At 42.9% G+C, this 22952-nt stretch overlaps 2 protein-coding genes across 2 annotated transcripts in view; one reads left to right on the top strand and one right to left on the bottom strand.

Annotated features, from left to right (window-relative positions):
- SYN3 (synapsin III) overlaps window positions 1-22952 on the bottom strand; it is a 222028-nt gene that overhangs the window by 106340 nt on the left and 92736 nt on the right. The window lies entirely within an intron of this gene.
- Window positions 1-22952, top strand: part of TIMP3 (TIMP metallopeptidase inhibitor 3) — a 49615-nt gene that overhangs the window by 1031 nt on the left and 25632 nt on the right. The gene's annotated exons all lie outside the window — the stretch shown is intronic.

Below are 22952 nucleotides of genomic sequence, written 5' to 3' on the forward strand. Positions count from 1 at the left end.
CAGCATTTCACTCAATCTCCTCCAATTCCTCCCAGCCCCTTTTCCACATGGCTTTTGTTCATGCATGTCCCGTGGTCGTTGGGCTGGTCAAAGGGGATCCCTCGATCCCTTTTTGTTAGCGGGAAAGCTGGTTGGATCCAACCCACATACGTACAGTATGCTAAGGAAGAGAGAACAAGTTTTAATGGTGCAGTTGTGAGTGCTTTGTGATATTTTCCTTCTCAAAGGGGTTTTCTTATGGGCACTCACCAACACAATCCGATTCTTCGTTTAAGATGGAGCTCATTAACCCATCATCCCTTATTCTGCATTGCTATTATTTCAGGGCTTTTGCGGCAACCATTCATGCAGCATTTATCACTTGGAAGTCTGTTGTATAATTTTAAAAAGTGTCTGCTCTTATGCCCACACTCAGAGGACTGGCAGAAGTTGTCCCCATTAGGCCACCGTCTGCTGAGTGATAAAAAAGTTGAATGGTCCTAAACTGGTTTCTCCTTAGTTCTGGTACTGCTGGTATGAATCTCCTTTTACATGTACCACGGCCACTCAGATTTCAGCTACAGCTTGCTCCCATACTGCTGGGGGGAATCTGTGCAAAGGTATGCGCTTCCTCTAACAGTGTATTTGGTAGAACACACAAGCACCACCCAACCCTTGGGAAGATCCATTGCTTGTGTGGCAAGCTAAGCATGCTATTAGTGTGGCAGAGCTAGCATAGAGGCAGTGCTGACTGCAATAGCTGAGAAACGTATAAATGTTTTTTTTTGGGGGGGGGGGGATATTTGATATTTTCATGTGCCAGAAGGCAGATTGATGTCTTATCCTGCACTGGAGCTGATATTTTTTGATGGGAATAGAAAGGGCCATTTACCTCTAGTTCTGGTAAGAAATATAAGTTACTTTAACCTCTGCTATTCCAATGCTTTACTGGGGGGGGGGGACGATTCTCAGTCTCAACCATGAAAGAGTTACTAAAACCATAAAATATTCTCCATAAAGATATCCTGCCCAAAGCAATAGGTTCATATTAGTTAATGCTGGCCCTGAGTAGTGGGATGAATGAAAGTGTGTTTTTAGTAATTTAATTGCTGGTGCAGAGTATCTGGTCCCCCTCCATAAGGCACTGGAGTATTTTTTTTGTAGCAGAGGTGAAAATAACTTAAAATTCTTACCAGTGTTATTTCTTTGGGGGAAGCACTTCCCTACCAGCATCCTATAGTTGTTCAACGATTTGTTTATTTTAATTATCTAGCTAAGTTTTTTTTAAAATGAAGGGTTTTGCTTTATAGTTTTCAATGTTATGTTTTATTGTGTTATTTTGTAAGCCACCATGGGCAGGTTCCCCAGGATAGGCGGCATTAAAATTCCACAAATCAATAAATAAACTGCCTGTACTGGCCGACTTTCTCCCCCTATAAAGTAGTCACCCAGCAATTCCTCTGGAAAAGTTATTTGAAGAAATCCAGACAAAGAGAGGTTTTTTTTTTAGCTAAATACACTTAGTCTTGCCTAGTTTAGGTAGTATATCAGGTGCTGAAAGCCAAGAAAAATGTTGTATGTTAAAAGCGCTGGGTGGGCTGCAGTTTAACTCAAGCAATTATAGACTGAAAAATTGTGTAAGGTGGTGTCGTGCTAGAGGATCCCTGTTGAGTAGCTGGAACAACTCACAGTTCACTGAAAGATTTTTACTGCTGCAGCTTTCTTTGCTTTGTACAAGTAGGCGTATCAGCTGCCAATGCCAACGTGAACTGGTCTGTTTCATGAAACAACATGTTTGGGAAGCCAGCTCATCTGCTTCTACCTTGCCACTTGCCTGTAATTCACTGTCATGCCAAAGAATGTAAGTTTCTCTTGCTCCCATAAATGCTTTGGCTATTGACTAGGATCCCTTGTTACTACATCCGGATAGGCCTTTTCTCTTGCTTTGTTAATGATTGTGAGTCTAAAACACACACTCCTATTGATACCTTCTGGAAACATGCATCATGTCAGAAGGCAATGCAATAAAGGCCTTTTGTTGTGGTTTTCGCCTGCATTTATATCAGTGCTTTAGATTGGACTCAATGTTGGCAAAGGTCTTGAGTACTGTCCAGTCAATATTATAAATCTCTATGTCCCATGGTTTTCAGTGTGGGAGAGAGGTACACCCTTAACTTGTCGACTGTAATGAATGGTGCTTTCTCCTTGCTAAAACAAAATTCCCAACAAATAGTTTACAGGACGAGGTGAAGATTTGCTAAGTTGGCCCATAAAAAGATGTTATGATAAGTACCTATGACAGCAGCAACCCAGGCCAGGTTTAGAATAGCGCCAAATTAGGGTTGCCAAAAGCCTGGAGAAAAAAGTATCCTGTCCTTTTAATAGAAGCTTAATTGGATGTTGTTTACTGGGTGATGACAATTACCTCCATGCCATGAAAAGCTTCAGCTGCCCATTTCTACACGTTTCTGTTAAAGAGACAGGACATTTTTCTCCAGGTCTGTTGGCAACTGTTTACATAAGAATGGTGGGTTTTTACTCTTTGTTTTAATCAGTGCAAAAATGCCCATAGAAACCTTCCTGTACAAGGGTTTTTCATGGGCTCAAACTTAGATGTAGCAGATCCTAGAGGAAGAACTACTTTCTTGCCTCCAGCCTCGGTCCCTGGATGTCTTTTCATCTATAGACATACATTAGTGAACTCCAGTTCAGAGTTGGGGCATCAGTCCATTTACAACAGGGTCTCCATTCATTTGCAACAGTGCATAAGAGACAGCATATACATCTTAAAACAAACATTTCCTATATTAAAGGGCCAGTTTCTGAAGACCTTGGTTAAACTTGTCAAGTCCATGATTCTGTAAAGGCAGAATAAGGGCTCTAAAAGGCCAAGTGCTTAGTTAAAGGAAGAACTCTGCCAGCATCTCTTTAGTAAACACTGCCATGCTTCTCATAAGCCAAAGGGGGAAGAATTGGATACAGATTTCTAGCTGCTGAAGAGTTAAGTGTTACCATGGTGAGCTACAGCCGTGTACTAGTTCAGTGTTTAGACAGAGTAAACTACATGCTGGTTTATAAAATGCCTTATGTGTATGTTTGTGTGTGGGGAGAGAAGTAATGGGGCCTGGCAGCGCGTTTTTATGGCCCGTCGTACTCAAATGTTAACCCTTTAAAGGGAGGGGTTACATGTAGCGAGGGATGGTGCTTGGGACAAGGCTGCCAGGAGAGATCTATTGAGACGGCTTTTTGCAACTCTGCAAGTAAATGAACTAGTAAGATGGCAGCCTGGAAAGGATTTACAGTATTTGTTTTTTAAAGCAAACGCTAACATGGGGCTTTGGGAGCGACTGAAGAAAACTCGTGCACCTTGCAAGCAAGCCCTTGCATAAACTCCTCCGCCAGATGAGCTCATTCATTCCTCTACATCATTTGGCACAGGCCTGCTATACCGGTGCCAAGCTGGATCTGGACTCATCTCCAGCCCCTCCCTGCCCTGATTGCTTCTTCCCAGTTACACTCTGGAAGTTTGTTCAGATATTTGTTATACCAAATCACAAGCAGCATATCATCGGGCAATACTGCCACCCCTCCCTTCCCCCTCCCATTTGCTTGGACCATTGCTGGTTTGTCTCCTGTCATTTACAAAGTAATTTGACTCTCTGTAGAATTGTGATCTTCATCTGCTACAGGTCAATGGGGTCAGCTTACTTTTGGGGTCCCTTTTTCCAGGATAAAAGAAAGTGGTTGAGACCCCTTAATTTTTCTTAACCCTTACATAAACTCGAGCGTATAAATAACAAAGAGAGGTTAAAGCCAGTTCAAGCATAGTTATCCCAGTGTAACTGATCAAGTATCCAGTTTAGGGCTCCTGCCTGTGGTCATTCAGTAAACCAGCAAGGGGACAGTGGGCCTGTAAAAAATGGTACTTGATTTGGTGATTACATATTTATCCCAGGTACACTGTCCTTCCCACCTCTTTTTTATCCTCACAACAACCTTCTGAAGTAGGTTAAGCTGAATTGACTGGCCCAGGGTCATTCAGTAATCTTTCATGGCATACTGGGGATTTGAACTCAAGTTTCCTTAGCCAATATGTCATACCCAGACTCAGATTGCATCAGAACATTGACTTTTATTGCATCTCCTGCATCTCCTTTTCATCCATATTTTACTATATGCAGTGGATTTTCTTCAGTGATTAAGCATTCAAAACTGTGATCCTTCCCCTGTAGCCCTGACATTTTAAGAGTCCAGAAAGGCCTCTATTATATGGTTTTGCCACATGTACCATGGCCCTGAGTAAAGAACACAAGAAAGGCCATGCTGGATCAGACCAAGGTCCATCAAGTCCAGCAGTCTGTTCACACAGTGGCCACCCAGGTGCCTCTAGGAAACCCACAAACAAGACAACTGCAGCAGCATTATCCTGCCTGTGTTCCAAAGCACCTGATATAGCAGGCATGCTCCTCTGATACTGGAGAGAATAGGTATGCATCATGACTAGTATTCATTTTGAGGAGTAGCCATGGATAGCCCTATCCTCCACAAACATGTCTACTCCCCTCTTAAAGCCTTCCAAGTTGACAGCCATCACCACATCCTGGGGCAGTGAGTTCCACAATTTAACTATGCTCCTTTGTTAGCATCTGTCTTGCAATGTTTCTGTCTCCTTATTCAGTAACTTGTACTACAGTCCTGCACGCATTAGGAGTCTCTTATATTGGACTTGCTGAGACCTCCTTCAGGGTAATTTGGATATCCCAAGCTGGGAGACTGGAAAAAGCTTTCTGAAAAATGCAAAAGAATGTAGTGGTGCAAGAGTACCCTGTGAACACGACAAAACAGTTTTGCTGCTTCTGCCCTGCACAGATCCCCCTCTTTGTTTTTATATGTGGACTTCAGACAGGAATAATGGACACAAATGCTTTGTCTCCCCTTGACAAAGCCGTGATCATTCCAGCAGACATGTACTTTTTTTGTTGCATTTGCTGCACTTTTTGCATGAGAAGCAGTAACTTTTCAGATCGCTGAATGTGACATTACTGTGGGGCAGAGAGAAACACCCTCTTTCTCCACACTCACTACTTCTGCCAAAATGTTATACATATCTCACTTAATTTCATCTGCTATCGACCCAGGTTACACTGGACAGAAAAATGTCCCTTGGCTACTCCATTTCCCCAACCTTCCTGACTAAAGTTTGAATAAAATTTAAGCATGAGCATATGTCTCAAGGCATTCTCTGAGGTAACCGGGTGGATATCATTGTCTCCCTTTTGGAAAGGTTTGTTTGAAATCTTGATTCTTGGCACAATATATATCTGGACGTAAAAATCCCTCCCTCCCCATCCCAGTCCATATTGCTTGCTAACATCTGCATTCAGCACACCACCTGTGTCGTCCATGATTTGTTTACCAATGTTCCTACTCCTAGATTAATATGCTTCCAGTAAACATGTACAGCTTGCAAGATAGTTACACTCCATCTAGCTTGGAATCCTTTGCCTCCAGGAAGCACGTTTTTGCTAGCGATAACATTCCCATGAAAACTTCGGATGGTAATTAGTCCATATGAAGCTCACCGTTTCCATCCTAAACAGAGTTACATCCTTCTAAGCCCACTGAAGACAATAGATTTAGAAAGATGGCACAGTTTGGGTCACATCACAGGTGGTATCTCTAGACTCAGGTGTTACGAGAGATGCCTACAGGCTCCTGTTCGGTGGCAAAACACATTGGGGGAATGGTGGCAGATGGTGTAGTGGCTGAATGACAGCTACAGAGGCTGGCTCCAGGGTTTCAGAGTACTTGCTGCCCTGTGGAATTGCTTACTAGTCGAAATGGTTTTCTTCCAAAACTGTAATGGCCTTTACATGTATTGCAGGATTACATAATGAAGGGTTCTGCTGGTATCTAGTTACTGCTGCACATTCTTATGCCAAATCTCCTGTGGGAAGTAAACTCCCAAAGAACTCAACTTCAGCAGAGAGCCAGACGTTGTACCCTTGCCTCACAACGTTTTTACTTCTGACTGGCAAGGGTTTGCCTTCGTTTTTCTTTTTTCTGTACTACATTTCTATACTGCTTTTCTTTATTGCTCCAAGCGGGTCACAGTAAAAACAAACAAATTAAAAACTAACCCGGAACCTGACCAACTAAAACACTAACACAACTAAACACTAAAACCATTTACATTAGCTCTCAGTCTTTTTCTCTCCTTAACTCAAGAAACCAACCACCATGTAAACTGAGGTAATTCATGTGAGGAATCTGAAATCTGTTTACAAACCTGCATACGAGGTAGAGCAAAAAGGTTCTTTAATGTCAAATGTTAGGTCTTCAGATGTTATAAAATCCACCTAAAATGAACTACCTTCAGTTCTCAAGGCTGTGTGTGTGTGTGTGTGTGTGTGTGTGTGTCTGTCTGTCTGTCTATCTATCTATCTATCTATCTATCTATCTATCTATCTATCTATCTATCTATCTATCTATCTATCTATCTCTCTGTGTGTATATATATATGTGTGTGTGTGTGTGTGTAAAAAAATGTATACACACATGGCCTTGAGAACCCCAGGTTTTGTTACATATACAGCATTTCCTCCTTGATAAAATACAGAAGAGCGACTTGGTTGGCCCTAAACAGTTGCTCTGGAGAGATATAAAAAAGGAAACTAGGAAGGGACCTACAATAATATACGGGACAGGAATTGAGTTAAAAAAGGCAAAGAATTGTATTTCCATGCACTGAGCTCCACCCTAAGGGGCTGATGTAGCAAAATCCTGATCACTTTCCTCATTACCGTGCAGTGGGTGGCCCACCTTGCATGGCCTTTTTAATGTGTTCATAATCATCTTAATTAAAACTAACGTTCAGTTTGAAATAAAACAGCACCCAACAGTTTTTCCTCAGCTAAACCCAGTGAGTTTGAAGTTCACACCTTAAGCTAAGCATGTGGAATTCAGTTTTCCTGTCTGTACAAGACTTCAAAAGATTCAAGAACAGAGAGAAACCAAAAAATTTAACCGTGTCTTGTTTTATGCTCTCATCCCCCAGCACACCACAACTACTTTGTGCCAAGCAGGATTAGGCTCCCCTGATCCTTACTGTCTCCAGCAATACAGTAATGACTGCTTTGAAGGCCCCAGGGCCAAAATGCAGCTTCTTGAGGGGTAACAACTGCCCCTTCCCCCCACTGCCAGCCCAGAAGGAAGTGAGGTGTGTGGAGAATTGGCTGTACTAATGGGTAGGGTTGCCAGGACCCTCTTTGCTACCTGCAAGAGGTTTTTGGGGTGGAGCCTGGGGAGGACAGGGTTTAGGGAGGAAAGGGACTTAAATGCCATAGAGTCCAATGGCCAAAGCGACCATTTTCTCCAGGGGAACTGATCTCTATCCACTGGAGACCAGTTGTAATAGCAGGAGCTCTCCAGCTAGTACCTGGAATTTGGCAACCCTACTAATGGGACTTGTCACCAATCCAATTTGGAGGGCAGGGGAGAAGTCTGGCCCACCACTTCCCATCCCAACCTTAGAGTGAGCCTCTTGTAAAATTATTTGCTGGTCAGGGCTTAGCAACACTTTAGAGCCGGCAGCTAAAGAACTGCCTGGTAAGTTCAAAACAATGGGTTAGATCCTCTGAAGCATGAATGTGAGGTGTTCATGGAACAAATCTCTCCCCCAACACTTGAGTCTGCAGCTTCCTGCATTTCCTGAAATGCCTCCCAGGAAAATTAGGGGACCCTCAGGAACAGACAAGGATGTGGTTCAGGGGCTGTAGTGAAAAGGGGGAATTGGCAGAAATCACCAGTCTTCTCCAGGGAGGTGATTTCTGCTGATTTCCCCCCTTCAAGCTGTGTGGAATCCCATTCTTCTCAAGAATCCCTGGTCAGTCAGGAGCAGCTGAGGTGTGTGTGTGAAAAAGTAGGGAGAGGTTCCTTCTAAGAACTCCTTCATGCTTCATAGGATCCAACCCATTGTATGTAACTGAGCACCCCATCCCACTGCGTTCCCTCTTGGCTTTGCTACCCCTTTAGGATTGCCAGATCATAAGACCACAGCCATTACTTAATCCTTAACTAGAAGGGTTATCTCTCAGCAACTTGGAGTCACAAAGGGGCCAGCCCTCTCTAGGTCTAGTGGTGTTGTTCCCCTTTGGTTCCTCTTCCCCTTTTGCCACTGGCCTTTTTGCACCTGTGTACATTATCTAATTTTCATTTCAGTGGAGCACCGAGCTCCTTCAATGGTGCCCATGTGAAGTTTTAATCCCAGCCATACTTTCTTTTTCACAGAAGCTGGATACAAACGTTTGGTTGCTGACAGCTTTGTTCCCCAAGCAGCTGGAGTGTTCTTGGACCCCAATTGGTGCCAGAGGCACACAACAATATAAATGATACTTTGGCTGGTGGGGAGTTATCATTATCTCAACGGATATACATACAGATTGTTGTCTGAGACTATGGGAGACAAGGAGCCTTGATAGATGGACAGTTAGATTCAATGTCAGTAGCACCTTAGAGACCAACAAGATTTTTGGGGTATACTCTTTTGAGAGTCAAAGCTCTCTTCATCAGATATGAGTAGGAATGGAGATTATACCCCCTCGACTTGAATCTAACTGTTCTACTACAGACCAACACGGTTACCCTCTGGAACTATCTTAGTCGATGGAGTCACACCAACATCTCTAATGTTACCTGTAGGGCTTGCAAACTGTCAACTGAACCTGTGTCTGAGAATTATGACAAGACAATACTGACCTGACAAGATTTCCTTAGATGAGAAATTTAATTTAGAAACTGTGGTCCACAGTCTTCTGATAGGTGCAACGATAAAAATCTAGACTGAACTGAAATCTGACTCACTTCAGGTTAGGTGGCAATGGAAATCAATTCACTAATGGCTGACAGGAACTTTTCATTCAGTATCACATTTTATAAGCAGTTGTAATGAGCAACCACTTTTAAATATCCTCCTTAGGACACCTGGGACTATTTCATCCTTCATGTAAACAGGTGCCACAGTACAAAAAGTAGATTTCGTCCTATAAATTTGGCCCAGGAGCTAGAGTTGTGTGCTGAGGGAGAACAGATGTAAGCAATAAGGAATGTGGGGATTGCACCGTAATTGTGTTTGATATTTTTTATGATTTTAAGAATAATTCTGCAGGTGAAGAAGAAAATTTCAAACCAATAGTTGAAAAGTAGTCAACTCTGCTTCCTAATGTGACATTTCTCCGTCCTCAAGGCAACAAAGTTCAATACATTAAATGACACGGATTAACGACAAAAAATGTAAGATACTTTGCACAACCGTGATGATTTTATATACTTGGAATTCTTGCTGTTGGCGGTATAAGGTTCCAGAATGAGACAAAGGTCTCTTGAGTTCTGTAGCAACAAAATAAATGTTGACCATAGTCCAAATTCCTGATGCTGTTTACATAAGTCCTTTCTAAAAAAGAAATAGGGCTTAGAGAATAAGTCACAATAAACAGCTCAGAGAAGCTTGCGGTAAAACCTCAGCAAAAGTCTGTATTAATACATAACTAACAGTCACCTTGACCTTATTCTTCTAGCAAGATGTGAACTGGAAAATACAAGCACTGACCAGTATGATGCATAATTGGACCATGAATGGGGAGACCAGATTCAAATTGCCACTCAGCTTTAAAAGCTGATTGGGTGACCTTGGCCAGTTGTTATATCTCAACATAATTTGCCTCACAAGGTTTCTATGAAGGTAAATGGGTATGTGTGGATCTATGTATCTTTGAGCTCCTTGAAGGAAGGGCAGCATAAAAAAATGTGATAGATGGGATCAACATAATGATAGGCATCCTTCTTCTTAACTAAAGTACACCTGCCTTGCACCCGATACAAGTTCTGTTTTCCCAGTTGACTCACAGAAATGCCATGCTTGATCAGCTAGGCAGTCATCTGTGCAGATCCATCTCTAGCATACATAACGTGTGTTGGAATCCTGTTTTATAGGCAAGAAACAAAAAACAGTTTCACTTACTGTAACTGTTGTTCATCTGGTGGCCTTCTATGCAGGCACACATTGGGACTGCGCAGGCACAGGCCAGCCACGGATAAGATTTGTCAGAAGACCACCAGATGAACAACAGTTACAGTAAGTGAAACTGTTTTCCATCTGCGTGGCTTCTATGCAGTCCCACATTGGGAGAGTACCAAGCTCACTTACCAGGATGGCGGGTGTGGGACCGTCACCGAAATAACGACTGCAAGACGGCACGTCCCACTGCTGCCTCTCTAGATTAATCCACGTCGACCGCATAGTGCTTCATGAATGTGATAGAAATCAGTTCCCCTGCAGAAAATGGCCGCTTTGACGATTGGACTCTATGGCATTGAAGTCCCTCCCCTCTCCAAACCCTGCCCTCTTCAGGCTCCGCCCCCCAAATCGCCAGGTATTTCCCAACTCGGAGCTGGCAATCCTACATAGGGCAGCAGCTGCCCTCCTCGCCCCTCCCCCCCGGTTATGGCCCTGCTCCCACCAGTCAAGTAATTAAAGCTCTTGCTTAATTAATCTATTGTAGTATTAAGACATGCACCCCTAGTTTCAGCCTATGGTAGCTATTCATCCAAATAGTAGCTATTTGTAGTAAATAGCCTTAGCTATTTCTGGTAAATTACTCTTAGCCACAGTAGAGATAGGAGCCCTTTTGGTGGGACATTTTGCAAGTATTAATAATAATGATAGATCTCACATAGACGTTGGTCGTCCTTCAGCTTATCTGCCTCACAGAATCATAAAATGCTGATTGTTCCCCAGAATATGCAATAAGTCTCAATGTGAAACATGGATTAACGCTGAGGCCTGGCGGTGTGTACAGAGTAGCTTTATATGGTACCTGCGTAACACTGGGCCTAAGCTCTAGATGAGGCGGTCTTTCTTTCACTTTCAGGAGCGCTAATCTCACTCAAGTAATCCTTTTATGAAATAAATAGGGTGGGAAAAAAAGAATTCCTTAATGCCTGTTCTCCAACAAGATCCCGAGGAAACAGCACATTTGTCTGAAAGTGGTGCAGACCTAATTGTGGGGAAACTAGGCTGAAAAGAATTAGCATGCTATATTCATGAAAAGAAAGCGGCCAGGATGTATCAGAAAAACCGAAAAAGGCTAAAGTTACACCCACAACAGGTTTTTGAGATCTGGGCCAAAGCAAAACGCAAACTCCACATTTTCCTTGATGTACACTCACTATGAGGCATTCTGTGGAAATGCCATTAGGGGTTTTTGTTCTACATTGAAAGCTGAATCTCATTTAGAGCAGGGGTCCCCAAAGTGGTGCCCAACAACATCTTTCTTTGGTGCCTGACAAGTGCTTTTGGAAAGTTGGTGTTGCCTGGTGGAGCTCTTGCCCAGCAGGGCTTCTGACTGGCCACTGGAGATCCGATTGGCTGTGCAGATTTTTAAAAAGTTGCTTCTGCGTAAACCACAACTACAGTACGAAGATCTTCTCTGTATGATGGAAGGTATGCTGTGCATACACCAGAAAATATATTGTTAAAGAGTTACTATTAGAGTTATGCATAACCTCACTTCCTGACATTTTGTGGGTGGCTCTGCCTCTTGTGTACGCCATTTTGAGGTTGCGCCCATCACCCTGTGTCAAAATTGCAGAAGTACCCACAGGCTGAAAAAAGTTGGGGATCCTTGATTTAGAGGATGGGAGGAGGATAGAAAGGGAACTCAGTGGCCTAGCAGTCCCAAAGATCTTAGCTGTCTTAGCTGCTGAGAAATTCTGAGAATGCTATTGACCCTCTTTTGACTTTTCTCAAAATCTCACAGATGATTTTCCTAAAAAGGAACCCCAACATTCAATTTGAATTTCACTTTAGCTAAAACTTCAGTAGTAACTCTAACTGATACCATCCCATACCTATGAGATGAAATGCACACCTGTACATTACACAAAACAGTAAGAACATAAGAAAAGCCATGCTGGATCAGACCAAGGCCCATCAAGTCCAGCAGTCTGTTCATATAGTGGCCAACCAGGTGCCTCTAAAACCCGCAAACAAGATGACTGCAGCAGTGTTATCCGGCCTGTATTCAACAGCACCTAATACAATGGGCACTCTCAATTGATACTGTAGGGAATAGATACACATCATGACTAGTATTCATTTTGACTAGTAGCCATGGATAATCCTATCCTCCACGAACATGGCCGCTCCCCTCTTAGAGCCTTCTAAGTAGCTCATCATAGTGGCAGAACTTTACGTCTGAGCTTCCCATAGGCTCATCTGTGACTTATAAGAAGGTTGAGTATGTGAACAAGCCTTTCTCCCAGTGAAGGGTGTCATGATGGGAACTGTAACATTTCTTTCTCTGCCAAAGGAAAGTGGTCCTTTGTGGCAGAACGACTGGGATTCTTCTCATCTTTTGGATAGCTATGACCAAACTATGGGAGTAATAGTGTATCGAACAAGAAAACCCCATGTGCTCAAACGGAGGCATAAGCTTAAGGAGCAAGCAAGAATGGTATACTCCCTGTGTAGGTAATATGTCGTTTCTCCACCAGGAAAGCTATGGAAACAGCAGTAATGTTATGTAAACAGAAACACCAACCATTGTTTTGTGTCAACATACCACATGTGGGAACATACCACATGTGGGATACATACCACATGTGGGATACAACATACCACATGCGGTAACAGAAAAACAAATGGCAACAACTGTAGGCATACATCCCAGCCACTCCATGCAGGTATTATGTATGTTCATGTTGTTCATAATAACAATGGCTGCAAGAATGGTGTGAAATGGTCTAATCAAGCTCCCTGAATTGCTTACAGATTCCACTGTCTTGCAAGATTGGAAATATGGCTGCTTTCCCTTGAACTATAGTGTGAGAGACAGGAAATTGGGAGACAAGGCTAGGAAATCATATGAGGGGACAAATGGGAAGGCCACCTTTGGCAGGAGAATGTGGAACTTAGCAGAAATCCCATGAAGAACTTTGCCCACATATCAGTGCATCATATATTCTTGAGTTTGCCTGGAGTTGTGTAAAGGAAATACGTTTTCCTTTGATTGCTTGTGTCATCACTTAAGTGGTTAAAATCAGCCAGGAGAAATAAATTAGTTAGTGGCTGGACAGAGAAAAAAACCCACCAGATGGAGAAAAATAAATAGTTCTACCTGACTGTGCAAGAGGGGAAGTGACTACTGTGGAAAGGTAATAGGTATTTAAGTTGGAAAGCCAAGCGGATATCTGGGTTAAACCAACCATTCTCCGTAACACTGCTACATCCCCTTTCTCAGGGGAAAAACGTTTCCAGACCTGGCCTTGTGGTTTGGCCCCTCATATACTTTCCAATCCCTCTCATTCAATTTTCTGTTTCCTGCCTACCATTTCTGACAGTGCTATAAATACAATTTTTGCCTCCCTTTCTGCTGCCCTGAAATTTGTACTCAGTGGATTAAAGCCGCAGTCCTATGAACACTAATTTTGGGAGTCAGCCCCATGGATTCCCAAATAAGCAAGCACAGGATTGGGTTGTACTTTTGTCAGTCTATGGGCACTAAGAGGGAAGTAAGCCTCATTGAGTTGTGTGATTTACTTCTGAGTAGACTCGCATAGGACTAGCCTGTATAGACGGCCAGCCTGATAGCCTTCTTGGCACCGGATTAGTTTCTAAACTAGATATCAGGCTCCACCACTCGATCGAGTGGCTCCTGAATTTTTATTTTTAGATCATTTTTGCAAATAATCTAAACTAATAAATACCTGGCTCACAAAATTCAAAGATACCTATGCATCAGCCAGCCTCCAGATGTGGAAAAATATTTCAGATTCCTAGGCACCATCAGCAGATTTTTAGGAGAGCTGGCGTCCAGGTTTCCAGGACTTTTCCAGCCCTAAAAAATGTGTTACAAATGCAACTAAATCAAGGCCTATTCATGAAGCTTTTAACATTAAAAAAACCCCAAAACGTATTAACACCAGAGTCTTACAGATCACCTCAATGATCCAGTATCTCTGTTTAATCCATAGCCCTTTGCATTACAGTTGTACATTTTTAATCCCAATCATATTTTTGTTTAGAAAATGATGGTTTGGGTTGTCTTTTAGAGAAAAGACTGGGAGCTCAACCAAGGGAAAAGAAAACTTACAAGATAAAAGGTGGTTTGGTGCATTTCTGTGGTGATTTACAGTATAATGGGTGGGGGGAGCAGAAAGTCTGCTTTGTTAGTAACTGAACCGTGATTTTCTCTATGGACAAAGTTTGCTTTTGTTTGTTTCCAGAGGAATTTTCTGAAGCTTAACAGCACAGCAAAGTTAAGCACATCAATACTTTTTAGTTCATGCACAGCTTGAACCAATATGCATGGCATACAGCATCTGTCTCCTTCCTGATTCATATTTCAAAAGACATATGTGTTCCTTAAATCATGCTGTAAAACAATAATCAGGTACTTCCACGTTATTCTGAATGAACGCTTGGTGACAGAGTCCTTTGTGGGCCATTCAGGTGCTTCATCCATATCCTTCCATGGACCATTTCAAGCATGGTATTTATAGCAATAGCAGACCTGTGTGTATGTCTAGATGGGGATGGTGTAACAAAACTCAATAAATATGTTCCTTCCTCTGATGTGTTCCTGAGGTGCCCACTTCCTTCTGCCTGCTCTAGTCTATTTTAAAGTTAAACCATCAATATGTAATATTTTTGTCTGCCCGTATCCTTAGGAAGCTGCATGGAGATACAGTCTGCGGTTCCCAGCAAAATTAATTTAGTTTTAATTCATTATGTCTCTTTAATAGAAACTTAAAGTATGGAAATGGGCAGCTGAAGCCTTTCATGGCATGGAGGTAAATAACATCACCTGGCAAATAACATGTCAAGCTTCTCTTAAAGGGACAGTATGTTTTTTTCCTTCTGGCAGTTGGCAACCCTACTTATTACCCTTCTTTCCAGGACAGCCAACTTAAAAAGACAAGCCTGCAGTGAAATCCTCAGCAGAGTTACACCCCTCAAAGGTTGCACTCATAAAGGCATTTTCCTGGGAGTAAGCTCCATTGAATAACATGAGACATACTTCTGAGTAGATCTGCTTGGGATTGCTCTCTAAGTCTATTGAAGTCAATGAGTGTAACTCTGCTTAAGATCGTACTGTTACCCAATTTTGCTCCCATTAAATCCTGATCCAGTCCATCAAATAATATTATGAATATAAAGAGTACTAGTCCGATTGCTCTCAGCCTTTTAAAGGACCCTTTAGCGTCTAGCTTGATGATAAGTTCTGGAGGACTTGAAACCTTGTACACTGTTCTGTATCATTTTCATTAGTTTTAAATGGTATTACGTGGATTTTATTTTTGGATTGTTCTTTGGACCGACATGGCTACTTGGAACTTCTATCTGTTTCAATCAAACATGTTTCTAAGACGTAAAATAAATCCTTGAAACAAAACAATAAACGTGCTTGATATTTATTTACAACATTTCTAATCCACTTTCTTCACAAGACTCAAAGCGGGTAAATAAGAATATACATTTGTGCATGATTAGAATCTCCCCCACCCACTACTAAGAAATTGTAACAAGGCCCCTTCCCTACACTGAACTCTACAGTGAGAGCAGCAACATAACCTACTGTAGCACTGCTCTCACAGCATCCCTGGCACCTGTGCCCCCTTCCAACAGGGGTGTATTGGCCATTAAGGCCACTGGGGAATGTTCTGGTGGGCGAGGGACCTGGGGCGCTGCCTCTCCTACACACATTGGGGCCACCCTGCTGCCAAGCAAAAAGCAGCCTTTGCCCCACACGAGGCAGGCACGAGCAACTCCTCAGCTCCACGGAATCCTCCCTTCCTCATTTCCCCCTCCAGGGCAGGAGAGTGGCAGGGCTGTTTTCCCCTCCCCATCTGCCCCTGCCCTCCAATCAATGTGATGCCCCTTAATGGCCCCATATTAGCCATGCCTAGGATGTCGAGATGACATCACGGAACTGCTTCCCCTACAAAGAGTCAGTAGGCTGTCAACGACAGTTCATAGCCCCTCTAGCTCAGTACCTCCCTTGCCAGTCATTTGGAGGGCTTGCACATAGAACTCACAGGGAATGGGCTGCCCTAGGAAAGCATGTGTGTCCCACCGTGGTAATGGTGCTTCCTCCCACTGTTTTCAAAACCTCCACGTAATGGGTCTTGTGTGGTGGGATCAAGGTTTGTGTGCAGACGCATGGACGAGAAACAGTGGACTGGGGGCCACGCCCTGCTCTCGTTAATGATTTTCCAACAGTCTTACCTCTCTGTACCTTTCATTTTAGAAATCCAGTCCTGGCAGTGACCCAGTACATTGTTTTGCTGGGCTGCGCCTCTTTTGAAGGGTCAGAATGGTGAAAAGGGAAGGGTTCACTGGCATTCTTTACACCTCAACAAAGTGTACCACCAAAGCAAATCCAATCCTGCCGATATGTACAGCATTTTAAACTCATACAAAGATTTTTATATCTAGGTTTGCCACTGAAATTCGGATCGAATATTGTGTGTCTGTCATTTTCCAGTGCCAACTTGATATTTCTAGCAGCCATTCCAAAATCATCCTTGAAAGGGGCATTATGTAGTCTCCTGGTAAACTGCATTCTTGCAATGTTTCAGCCTTTCAGTGCCAAGCCATCTGCATTCTTCCAATATTTTTGGCCTCTCTGCACTGTACTTTAAACCCTGCCTGCCAATCAATCATAGTATTTTATAAAAATTAAATCACCTTTAGTCCTGTGCTATTTTAACAAATGCCTTCAAACTATCTTTATTCTCATGAAACCAAATGCTTGTGTGCATGGTAGGACTGCTGAGCCTGGGTTGCGGAACACCCGGAGAGCATGGGGAGAGAAGAGTTTGGAGAAGTAGGGAACCTCAGCAGGGTATAATGCCATAGAGTCCACCCTCCAAAGCAGCCATTTTCACCTGGGGAACTGATCTCTGCTGTCTGGAGATCAGTTGTAATTCCAGGAGATTGAAGGGCTGCCACTTAGAGGAGGGCAGGGAGCTGTTCCTGTTGGCAGCAGAGGAATATTACTCGCAATAATGGGTTTAAGTTGCAGGCAGAAAGGTACCGGGTAGATATTAGGGAAAAATATTTTACAGTAAGAGTTGTTCGACAGTGGAATCCGCTACCTAGGGAGGTGGTGAGCTCCCCTTCACTGGCAGTCTTTAAGCAGAGGCTGGACATGCACGTGTCAGGGATGCTCTAGGCTGACCCTGCATTAAGCAGGGGCTTGGACTAGATGGCCTCTATGGCGCCTTCCAACTCTATGATTCTATAAAATCTCCAGACCCCAATTGGAGGCTAGCAACACTGGTGCACAAGTTACTGTTTACAAGGCCTTAAAAACTATAAAACGTAGTTGTATGTGATGTGACTTTGAACACAATGCCTTGTATATAGTGAAAACATAATAAATCCAGAGCCTTTAACTGCTTTGAGGAATTGATAACATTCAGATCAGCAGAAGGATTTTCTGAGGAAATCTGCTGCTTAGAGCTGAGGAAATGAAATACTTTGTGTTCTTGTGTGCCCCTGTGTGTGTGTGTGTGTGTGGTGTACATGTCAGAGAGAGAGAGTTTTGTAATTAGCAATGCCCAATTCTCTCTTTTTAGTATTAATTTAAAACCTGAAGTACCATTAAGAGAGACCAACCTCTCTTAATGGTACTTCAGGTTTTAAAAAGCATTTTATGAGCGTTATTAGTTTCTGCAACGGTTGTGCAAGCAAGACCAGAATATTTCTCTGCCCTCTATTTATAGAAACCCTTTTGCTTGGGGCATTTGAATGCTGCAGCATCAGACCAGACACTATCAGTGAACAGGGCTTGTGATGTTAAAGCACTTGAAGGATCACAGAATTAATCTTTACTAAGGATTACGCTGATCTCTACTGCACAGCTTGGCTATTTGTTTCTTGTAATGAACATTTCACTCAGGCCCTTCGGTACACAGAAGAATCTTCTTTAAGTTTACTTACTCAAATCTCCCGATTAACTGAAATTCACTGTGTTCCCCTATGGTTGCCAATCTCCAGGTAGGTCCTGGAGATCTCCTGAAATTACAGCTGATCTGCAGACAATACAGATCACTTACCTTATAGAAAATGGCTGCTTTGGAGGGTGGGCTGTATGGCATTATACCCTCCCCTTCCCAAACCCTGCCCTCCCTAGGCTCCACCCCTAAAATCTGCAGGAATTTCCCAACCTGGAGCTGGCAACCCTGATTAGTAGACCTTTGCATCTGTAGCCATATACATATGGACCTTTATATTGTCGAAGGCTTTCACGGTCAGAGTTCATTGGTTCTTGTGGGTTAAAGGTAACATTACCTTTGATACTTTTTGCAGGACAATGATTCAGCTCAACCCAACCCCTTTCTGACTATATATTACTCTTCCTACACACTTGACACTGAGAGACAGTGTCCTTCAGTGTTACTCCTCTGAAGATGCCTGCCACAGCTGCTGGCGAAACGTCAGGAAAGGAAATACCAAGACCACGGTTACACAGCCCGGATAACCCACAAGAACCAATGGACCTTTATATTCAGATGTTCTGAAGCTCCTGCCTCCTTCCTGCTTATCTGTAGGGATAAATGAGAGTTTTAACATATTTTAATCTTTCTGGCTAGTAGAAAAGGCTGGTGCTTACATAGAGTTGCCAACTTCTTGTCTTTAGAGGGCTTCTGTGTTTTTAACAGAGATCTAGCAAATCAGCATTTCTTGTCATTGCTTTCTCAATGCCCGTCCTCATCAGGTTCACAGCCTGAATTTAGAATCGGCACAACAAGTGCTTGCTGTGTATGGGTGAGAGAGAAAAACGAGTTGGAGAATAAATACGGCTCTTCCATGTACTGATGGAGACTGATGTATGTGTCTATCATCTCCTCGTGCACTGTCTAGACTGCCAGTTAAGATTCATCTTCCCATTGCTGCTGTCTGTGCCCTGTCTTTAGAGGTTAGGCAGATAGAAACTAGAGACAGGACATTTTCTGTGGTGGCACCTCATCTTTGAAATGCCCTTCCTCCCTTAAGGCTCATCTGGCATCTACCATACTGTCTTTAGGCACCAGGCCAAAACATTTATTTATACCCAGGCTTTTCATTAAGGGGTTTTATCTGTTTAGCTGTTTTATGGTCTGCAGTCTGATTTAGCAATATTTTTATGCTGCTTTATTATATCCCTGGCTTGTTTTTAATGGCATGTTTTGTTTTTATATTGATAATTTACTATGGTTTTGTGGTATTGTTTTCATTTGTAAGCCACCTTGATCAGTATTTGGGAGACATAGCATGAAAATTTCCTAAATAACAATAAATAAATAAAATCGGTACAGAAGGCTGAATATAAAAAAAGCTGCTTAATGTAACATGAGACTTTTTCCTGATCTATCAGGCCCTGGATCTGGGGAAGAAAATTCTTTTGAGAGTTGCCAACTGTTTTCCTTCTAGGGCTTTTCTGCCTTGAACATCTACATGCCAGTAAGATATTGAATAAGCACAAAATCTGCATCACTGCATTTACATGCTAAGACAGCTAGCCACACGTGTTAAATTTGTGTGTGTTATTTAGGTTGTCCAACCCCCCTACCCCGCCCCCAGCTGCCTTGGCATGACAAGTGCCACCGAGTGCATGACAAGCAGGAGAAATAATCAACAGCCAAAACTTTTACTGGCGTGTGAAAATAGTGATAAGAAAGCTTTTCTTGCTGAATTTCTCCTTATTAGAAGTGTTTAAATACACCGATAAATTAAGCAATCTGAGACCTAATATAAGCTAATGATGGCACAGGAATCCTGGGAGAGTGAGCTGTGGGAAAAGAACAATCACTTTAGCAGTGTTAGAGATGCCAGCCTCTAGGTGGGGCCTGGGGATCCCCCGGAATTACAGATGACAGAGCTCAGTTCCCCTGGAGAAAATGGCTGCTTTGGAGGGTGGACTCTGTGGCACTGAACCCCATTGAGGTCCTTGTCCTCCCCAGGTTCCATCCCCAAATTGCCAATCTGGATCTGGCACACACACACCCCAATCCCCTGCTGGTGGCCAGGTTGTACCTAACAACTCTAAGCAGTGTTGTTTGGGTTTTGTCTTAGTTATACATACAGAACCTCGGACTCAGGTTTCTTGACCAAAGGAGGTTTTTGGTAACAAACAGCAGCCTATCAGCTACACTGAAGAAGCTGGAGAATGCAGCTGGAAAGGCCCACGTGGGTATGTGAGCAAGCAACACTGAGGCAGAACGCCTTGACGTTCTTGCTTTGTCCACTAATATCCTGACGTTTTGGAATGCTCTTGACCTGGGTTTTCCCCCACCCACCCAAGCCCATGAAAACGGTGCTAGTGTGATTGCTGAAATCCTCCTAGCCTTGATGTCTGTTGTGTGTGTACGTTGTCACAGCTCAGCAATGACCTTGATGACTTCTGGAACCACACAATTGTCTCTCTCTCTCTGTCTGATCATATTGCTAATTAACCGGAAAGCTGATTTCCCAGCTCTCTCTCACACACACAAACCCTTTATGCTGTGCACGTATGCGAATACAACTAGGAAACTTTTCCCGTGCCCTGAAGGGTGCCTGCACGCCACAGCCTTGACCTCTGGCTGAGTAGAAGTAAAAGAGTCGCTTGCAATGGCTTAGGCAGCTTTTTATTTTTGTTAATAGTTTAATTAAAATTCCGCCTTCCTCGTCACCCTATACTGTCGTATTGGAAGGGAGGGCATTTCAGAGGCCACAGCGGCAGGGCAAACCTTTCCTGGTCTCCATGGGAAGATTGTAAGGGCCTACTTTGTTGTTTTTGTGCTTGGATATGCATATCCGAGTATAAAATGCATGTGCATCATGTCAGACGAGGGACACAGGTCCCTTTCAAAATACATATGGATGGGAAAGCCTCTACTCATATTCTAAAGGGAAATCCTCTTTGTAAAATATATATGCTACATTCCATATATGTTCATTCCACACACACATCTCATAGGTATGTGTACTTGAGCATATGTGAGAATTGGCCCCAAGGAAGCTCTTTTGAGATCTTGTAGCTTGAGAACTCATCACTACTTGATCAGAGTTTTATCCTTCTCTAAATCAGATTGATGACCGGAGTGGAGAAGCTAATTTCTTCATAAAGAGAAATTAGTGACCACCATGCCCTGTATAAAGTCTCCTTTAAGAAGCAACGTGGACATCTCAAGCAGAGTATTGGACTTAACTTGGATCAGGGTTCTGTTTCTTGACTTCCCTGTAAACTGACACTTGCACGTCCCGTCCCCCCCAACTCAGTAAAACTGGGTTAATAATGACCTGCTTTAGGGTTTGTTTATTTTTGCAAGAATTGATGTGATAACATTGTAAATTATGTTATGTTAAATTATGCCTACTGACACCCATCAATCCAATACATTAGTGCAAGATCACTTGAAAGTGGAACAAGGCTCCTGGGAAAATCAGGTGCCTCCCCCACCAATTATTTATTTATTTACCTTATTTACTGTGAATCATGCAGGCAGTATGGCAAAATGCAGTGATCCATGGGCCACAGCTATCTAGCTCATGCATGGACTGGTAAGAGGCCAGCACATATTCAAACTGTCACATGTGCAGACTGTGGGAATTGGGTATGCATTTATGAACATTTCATCCTCTTCCAAACCTCCAGGCAACTATACTATGGTAGAGTCAAATGTACTTGTATGCATTGATTGCAATACAGCAAGAGGGGAAATGGAGTGAAACCCCACCTGGAAAGCTTACACTCTCATTGTGTACCTGATTCATATGGCTGTCAGGGTGCATGGTTGCTATAGGAAAACTGGGTTGAATCTTGCGCTCCTCACATGGTAAGCCAACCGCGGGCATAGCTGTGTGAATAAGTCTTCCCCAGATTGGTTTTGTTATTGTCCCATTTATTGCCATCTTCTTTGTGTACTGAAGCATCGAAAGGGTTTTGGGTTTTTTTTGCAGGGAGGAGGGGCTTTCTAACTATTAAGTAATGATCAGTCTTCCTTCCGAGACACACACAGCATAAATATTGAAGCCATGACAAAATATGGGATACTGGTCTTGCAACAAGTAGTGAATCCCTACTAAAGCTGTCATTTTATGCTTTCACCGTGCACCACGCACCCAGATTTTAACTTGCCATGCAACTACGGTAAGTTTGTTATTCAGAGGGGTGAACAGAGATATGGTGAGTCAGTCTGGGTGGTTTGAAAACTGGGGTATTTGCCCCATCTGGTTTTCTGGAAATTATTACCCAGACTTTCTAAACATTCAGAAAATTTGTTTGGGAGGTTTCCCAGTTCTGGAAAGATTAATGGTCCATATAACCTATTACCTACCATGTCTCAGTCTTATTAGCTATGCCAGGGCTGTTTTGTCCGAGCAATTTAAGAGACACAGGCAGCTGAAGCCAGGAGAGCAGACCTTTCCTATGAACACAGTTAGAATCCAGAAGAAATGCTTGGCAAAAGCAATATTTTTACAGGAGCCCCATTTTAGCTAGCAAGCTTTGGGTCGGAACCAAGTGCAACCAATTCTGTCCACGTAATGAGGGGCCAGAAGGAAATTAGAAATAATGTGTAAAGCCAATAACTATCTAAAGCCAAATCCCCTGTGTACACAGACAGAAACGGAAAGCCCTGTAGAACTCAGGACCTATTTCCAGGTAAACAAACATAGGATCAGGATTGGTTCTTTCATCTTCCTCTTTCAGTCACTGCCAAAGCTGAAATCTCCTAATCCCATAATGCATAAACACATCCATTCTAATTATACATGTTGCCTTCATAAGTAGCCATGGTGGTAGTCAACTGACTGGGATCAGATGTAGCAACTGAGGATCCTTGTCCAAAACTTGACAGACCCCCCAGAGTCCCAGTTCAGAGGTCAAAGAAGCCCACTGAGTGATCGAGACCTATTGCAAGGGGGGGAAGGTTTTTTTTGCACT

Source organism: Euleptes europaea, chromosome 3 (genome assembly GCF_029931775.1).
Source record: "Euleptes europaea isolate rEulEur1 chromosome 3, rEulEur1.hap1, whole genome shotgun sequence".
In the NCBI taxonomy this organism is placed as follows: domain Eukaryota; kingdom Metazoa; phylum Chordata; class Lepidosauria; order Squamata; family Sphaerodactylidae; genus Euleptes; species Euleptes europaea.